The sequence below is a fragment of the Narcine bancroftii genome, chromosome 7 (assembly GCF_036971445.1).
Source record: "Narcine bancroftii isolate sNarBan1 chromosome 7, sNarBan1.hap1, whole genome shotgun sequence".
NCBI lineage: Eukaryota > Metazoa > Chordata > Chondrichthyes > Torpediniformes > Narcinidae > Narcine > Narcine bancroftii.
The window spans coordinates 94,347,762-94,354,863 of record NC_091475.1 but is presented as its reverse complement, the minus strand read 5'-3'; the positions used below and the strand labels follow the sequence as shown (position 1 = coordinate 94,354,863).

Here is a 7,102-nt window from a genome sequence, read left to right as displayed (position 1 = left end):
TGGGAGTAGATTGGTTTCACTGCCCATCAAGGAAATAAAGCATTTCCATCTCAAAGAAGGTGCATCAATGAAAGCAACTGACTTTCAGAAATGTTTGTAAAGGCAAACAAGATACTGAGAAACAGATTTGCAGAACTAAATCACAAACAAGTTAGAGCAGGGTGACATGTCCCAGGGGAAGAGATGTTCGGATTTCCAAGTGGATATCAGCCATTATGAGTTAAAATGTCATTTTGGCAATTTCAGTACAAGGGAACAATTAATAAACCTTGAAGACAGGGATTTTCAAAAGTGGAGTCTGTGAGATATTTTAACAGTATGAAAGGGTGAGCAAATTTAAGTTATTGTGAGTCACAATCTCAGAGGATCTTTCCCAGGCCCAACACACTAATGGCATCGTGAATGTCACTACGTCCTCAAGAGTTTGCAATGGTTTGGTATGACACAAGAAACCTTGGCTAATTTCTACAGAGGTGTGGTGGAAAATGTGCTGACTAGTTGCATCATGGGCTGCTATGGGGACACCAATACCTCTGAGCATAAAGCCCTTCAAAAGGTAATGGACAGAGCCCAGGATATCACAGGCAAAACCCTCCCCACTATCAAGAAAATCCACAGGGAACATTGCCGTCAGAGATTAGCACCATTAGCAAGGATAGAAATGTAAACAAACTGTTCAATACAGAGAGAGAAAAAATCAGTAAAGTGCAAAAGCAAGAGTCCTTAAATAAGTCAAAACACGATGCTGGAGGAAATTCAGCAGGTCAAACAGTGGATTTTATGTGCAATATTTCTGGCTTGAGCCCTTCATCAAAGTATGGAAAAGTGTCAGTGGAAATCTTGTTTCCCGAGATGGAGACAAAGAGGACAAGAGAATGTTGCTGAAGATAGACCAGGGGGTCAACACTTAAATTGGAGGAACAACACCGAATATTCCGTTTGGGAACTCTCCAGCAGGATGGCATTAACATCGACTTCTCCAGTTTCTGATGGTTTTATCTTTGTTCCCCCCCACCCCCCAACTTTCCCTCTGTCTTCTTTCCTCCAGCTCTCCATTCACAGAGCTGTCCGCCCCTCTCCCTAACACCTAGCACAAGCTCTATTCTCGCTGCTGTCATCAGGAGAGGTATAAGTGTCACAAGACTCGCACCACCAGGTTCAGGAATAGCGGCTCCCCCTCCACCATCAGGCTCCTCAACAACAAACTCAATCTGGGACCCATTTAAGGACTCTTAGTTTACTGATTTTTTTTTATTTTCTCTGTTTTGCGCAGTTTGTTTACATTGTTATCTATTTACAATTCCTTATTTGTTTACATGAATACACTGAACAGTTTTTTTTTGCACTATCAATAATTGATAATTCTGCCTCGCCCACAGGAAAAACTATCTCTGAGATGTAATGTATGTACTCTGACAATAAATCTGAAATCTGATCTGGTTCAGAGAAGATTCATGGCAATTAATGTGTCTCTGTAAAATCCATAAATAGGATATGCAAAAACAAACTCAGCAAAGGACTCTATAATGACAAGATTCCAATCATGTCTAGAAAAAAATGATGAAAGCAAAGAAAGTGAGAATCCATCAGTACTGTGAAAGAGCTGTGTGTTTATAAGATCATAGCTATTTAATTTTAGTCTTGCTAATGGGCCCTTGGAGTAGAATATAATGATTCCACTCCAGTCCTGTGAGTTCTGAGATGGTTGACATGGCCAATATGGGCCTGGAGATTATGATAAGAATGACCCAGTTGGGTAGCTTGAGATGGTGCACACATCTTCCACTGTTCATGTTCAGACCTGCTGCACACAGTCCTTGGACTTGCTGTTCTGAATGCTACAAACGTTTCTGCTTCATCATTTGATCCAGATCCAGTAGTCAAGTTTGCAGATGATATAATAGTAGATGGTCTCATCTGCAACAACAGTGAGTGTTATTAGAGAGAAGAGGTGGAAAACTCATGATATGGTGAGAGAATAGAAACCTGTATCTCAACATGGACAAGACAAAGTAGATGATTGTGAATTTCAGGAGTACTAGAGATGGCCACCCTCCACTACACACTAATAGATTGGTAGTGGAGAAAGTAGAGCATTGTTCCTCAGAGTCCACTTAAGTAGTGACTTATCCTGGACCCACATCTCCTCACTTGTCAGAAAGGTGAAACACGACTGCAATTCCTGAAAAGCTAGGAGCAGGCAAGGCTTCCACCACCATCAGGTCAGGATATCTTTTGAGAACATCTTGGCTGACTGCATCACAGTGAGGCACAGTTGCTATAGAGAATTGGACCGGAGGTTGAAGGACCATAAGAGTGGCAGAGAGGATCACTGAGGTCTCTCACCAATTCCCCATCAATGTGATCTACCAGGATTGTTGTCCGAAGAAGAGCACAAAAAATTGTTAAGGACCCCTTCCTCCCCGCACACAGCATCGTTCAGCTACTTCTGTCGGGAAAGTGATGCAGGAGTATAGGAGCCAGCACCACCAGATTGAGAAACAGCTTCTTCCTGCAGGAAGTGAGAATGCTAAGCAACCAAAGAAACTGCTCACACTTACCATCCTAGACTTTCATATTTACCAAAGAATATTTATTTATTTATTAATCATATATGTATATTTGTCCTGCATACATATTACTTGCCTGTTTGTGTGTTATGTTTAGTTTTGTGGCCAATGAACTACATCAGAGAGTTTTGCAACACAGACAAAAGCACGACTAACCCTTGCTGACAAAATTGTTTTGATTCCTCTGAACTGTCCATAGCTATGTACATGACTTAATTCTTTTTAAATAGTTCCCGTGTCTACCACTTCCTTTGACATCTTGTTTCATAAATCCACACCCTCTGTATGTTAGAGGTGCTCTTCAGGTCCTTTCTACAAATTTTCCCATGTTCAATTTAGATATTGTCCCTTTAGTTTTAGATTCTTCTACCCTGGCAAAATATTGAAAGGTGTGGACAGAGTAGACGTGGAAATGTTGTTCTCATGATGGAGAATCTAGGACAAGATAGCACAACTTCAACATTGAAGGTTGAAAAGCATCTGCTTAGAACAGAGATATGTAGGAATTTCTTCAGCAAGAGGGTGGTAAATTTGTGAAATTTGTTAACACAGGTGGTTGTGGAGGCCAGGTCATTAGGTGTGTTTAAGACAGATCAATAGGTTCTTGTTTAGCCAGGGCATCAAAGGGTTATAGGGAGAAGGCCAGGCAGAGGGGTGGAGTGGAAAAATAGATCAGCTCATGATTGAATGATGGGGAAAATTCAATGGCTGAATAGCCTATTTCTGCTCCAATGTCTTATAGAAAAAGTCTATGACTATCACCTTACTTTTTCCCATCATGATCTTATAAAACTCTATAAATAAAGCCTTATACACTCCAGGAAGACAAGACTCAACCAATCCAAACAATGAGATGCTGCAGGGACTCCAAGTTAACTGAGGAATGCAGCATCAATTGTTGTGTGAGGAGACACAAGAGATGGCAGATGCTGGAGGAACTCACCGGCAGGCCTCTATTAGTGCAGGTTGGCAACGTCACATCCATCTCACTGATTATCAACACTGGGGCATCTCAAGGCTATGTGCATATTCCTTGCTCTATTCCCTAGGGACTAGGGGTTACCAAGCTATAGCTCTCGTGCCATTTCCTTTTTTAAGTGGCCCATTAGAGAAGAAATGATAGCACTGCCAAAGCTGTTGTACCAACAGTACTGCTGTTGGTGTAAACCTGTAGAAAGTGGGAAGTTAAGTCTCAGCAGTCCCTCCAGTGCAACTGCCATTGGCTCTCTACAAGCTTTAAACAATGTGTTATAGGAGTTGATGATGTTTGAAAACTGCCAGGCTTAATATTGCTTGGCCCGTGACTTCTCATATTTTTCAGTATGTGGCCCACAACCAAAAAAAAATGGCCACCCCTGCTCTGGACCCATGGCTGTGTTGTTAAAATCATCTGCAATAAAATCTATACATTGTGTGATGACACCACTGTTGTTGAGCTGAATGATGGATACTGATGAGTCAGAATTCAGAACGGAGATCAAAAATCTGGTTGTGTGGTGCCAAAACAACAATCTCACTCTCAACATTAGCAAGACCAAAGAACCTATTGTGGATGGCTAAGATGAGACATTACTCACTGGTCTCTTTTGGTAGGAGAGCAAAATAATTCATGCTTCCACTTCTAAAAGAATGGCTTCAATAACTTGACCTCAGATAAGAAACAAACATATTTGTGACAGATAGATCCACTTCTCAAACCACCTCCAATTTCACATCATAACTAATCCAATGATTTACTGAGCTCATAATAACATTAAAGGAATTGCAACAACTAGATATAATGTAACTGTTGCATTGGTGTTACTGAAATAAATGTCACTTTGTAAAGTGAGAAATCTTAAGGAATGAAGCCAGTTTTAATTTGACTAGGAAAAGAACCTGAAAACACATTTACATAGCAGTCTTTTATTTCAATGCAACATGAACCAAAGCCTTGGGTTTACTTTACTGGAGAACACGGTTTTCAATGTTTTGCCCACAAGATAATGAGCAATTCAATTCAGTTATTATGAAGCCCATTAAAGAATGGGGAGATTTTCTTCATCTTTTCAACCATGTATTAAATTGTAATGGATGTAAGCAAAAAGAAACATTGCATGAGCAGGTTACTCATTCATTATAGAACTTGCCCAATTTTCCACTCGCTTAAATAAAATCAATTATTAGAAAGTCATATGGACCCGCTTAGGCACATGGTCCTGCCAATCTCACTTTCCTGTGTGTACTGAGATTCTATTTTAGCCTCTTTTCAATAACATTTGGTCACTTTGCAATGCAAAAGAGCATTCACAAAATTGTAAATAATGTTGCAGCAGGCACAAACCTTCAATCGGCTTTGTGTTCTTCATCAGTTTCTTCATTTTTTTTATACTATCCAATATCATTTCCACAAATCTGCAATGAAATGTGCCCATGACGCCACAATGATTTGCATGCTCAGCTCATTTACATATTGATAGACCATCAAGAATGATAGCCTCCTTATAATATGTGAGTGAATTTTTGTGTGGAAACAATAGAACAATTTATTTTCTCCAGTTGTTGAACCACAGGATCTTCAACAAACTCTGCTCATGCCCACAGTCTCCACCACCAAAACCCGTGAAAATATCACAAACTCCAATTCCCGTTTCCAACTTCTAAACACTATCCTGAATTGGAGATATATCTCTTCACTGCTGCTTGTAAAGTCTCGCCTTAATGCATTTTCAGAACTACCAGGTTTTGAAGAAATGTACTCACCACCACCTTCACAAGGGTACATGCAGAACAAGTAATAACCCTCGTGCCCTAAGACAGCTTAAAATAGATTTTAAAGCCTGGAGCAATTTAAAATGTTAACAGTTTGTTGAAAACACAATGAGTGTAACAATATATCACTTCTCTTTATTATAGAATTTTATTATGAATTTTTTTAAAAAAACATCATCACTTCAGCTTTGGCAAGTAGAAAGCTTAGAATTTCCAGAGCAGCAACCTATTAATAATTGTGAATTAAGTCTTCTACTCCAGCCTACATAAGATGAAATCAACATATCTTCTTCAGAGGTGTATGATGGGAGTTATCAGTGAGAAGGACACCTCACTCATCCCTGGAACATGGAAATACAATGACCTGACAAAGAAAGTGAAGATAAAAGTAATAGCATTTTCTTCTTCTCATTTTACTATCACAGGATCTCACCTTCCTCCACCAAAGTCCAGCTCCTCCATGATTTTATCTCTTATAACCCTTCTACCTTGAAATAGTGTTGTTCCACAGGGTCCCTTACAATTATGACATAATAAAGCTTTCAAGTACTGATGTCCTCATTGTTTTAACTGGTGTTTGCTGCCATCTGGAGGATATCCTTGTCAGATTTGCTGATACTCTTCACATGGAGCTCAGAGAACTTAACAGGAAAAATTCGGAAAATGCAAGTCATTGGCAGGAGTCATCAGATACTCAGCAATAGGTTATCAAGTCCTTGATGAAGGATACTGCTTCCAGTCAATGAAATAAGAGTCAGCTATAATACATGGATGATCTCTCACCAAAATTAAACTTTCAATGCACTTATGGTGCCTCTTTCCGTCCCCACATCCCACCTCTGCAAAGTCAACTCTGGTAGATCTCTTTGGCTTGGCTTCGCGGACGAAGATTTATGGAGGGGGTAAAAAGTCCACGTCAGCTGCAGGCTCGTTTGTGGCTGACCAGTCCGATGCGGGACAGGCAGACACGATTGCAGCGGTTGCAAGGGAAAATTGGTTGGTTGGGGTTGGGTGTTGGGTTTTTCCTCCTTTGCCTTTTGTCAGTGAGGTGGGCTCTGCGGTCTTCTTCAAAGGAGGCTGCTGCCCGCCAAACTGTGAGGCGCCAAGATGCACGGTTTGAGGCGTTATCAGCCCACTGGCGGTGGTCAATGTGGCAGGCACCAAGAGATTTCTTTAGGCAGTCCTTGTACCTTTTCTTTGGTGCACCTCTGTCACGGTGGCCAGTGGAGAGCTCGCCATATAATACGATCTTGGGAAGGCGATGGTCCTCCATTCTGGAGACGTGACCCATCCAGCGCAGCTGGATCTTCAGCAGCGTGGACTCGATGCTGTCGACCTCTGCCATCTCGAGTACCTCGACGTTAGGGGTGTGAGCGCTCCAATGGATGTTGAGGATGGAGCGGAGACAACGCTGGTGGAAGCGTTCTAGGAGCCGTAGGTGGTGCCGGTAGAGGACCCATGATTCGGAGCCGAACAGGAGTGTGGGTATGACAACGGCTCTGTATACGCTTATCTTTGTGAGGTTTTTCAGGTGGTTGTTTTTCCAGACTCTTTTGTGTAGTCTTCCAAAGGCGCTATTTGCCTTGGCGAGTCTGTTGTCTATCTCATTGTCGATCCTTGCATCTGATGAAATGGTGCAGCCGAGATAGGTAAACTGGTTGACCGTTTTGAGTTTTGTGTGCCCGATGGAGATGTGGGGGGGCTGGTAGTCATGGTGGGGAGCTGGCTGATGGAGGACCTCAGTTTTCTTCAGGCTGACTTCCAGGCCAAACATTTTGGCA

At 41.6% G+C, this 7,102-nt stretch overlaps 1 long non-coding RNA gene across 1 annotated transcript; it reads right to left on the bottom strand.

The window, feature by feature from the left end:
* Positions 1–1,590: 1,590 nt before the first annotated feature.
* On the bottom strand, positions 1,591–5,793 carry LOC138739910 (uncharacterized). Its single transcript, XR_011342546.1, has 2 exons — positions 5,755–5,793; positions 1,591–1,917 (listed from the first exon to the last, which is right to left on the bottom strand). It is a non-coding gene; the product is annotated as an uncharacterized lncRNA (long non-coding RNA).
* Between the last annotated feature and the right edge of the window lie 1,309 nt (positions 5,794–7,102).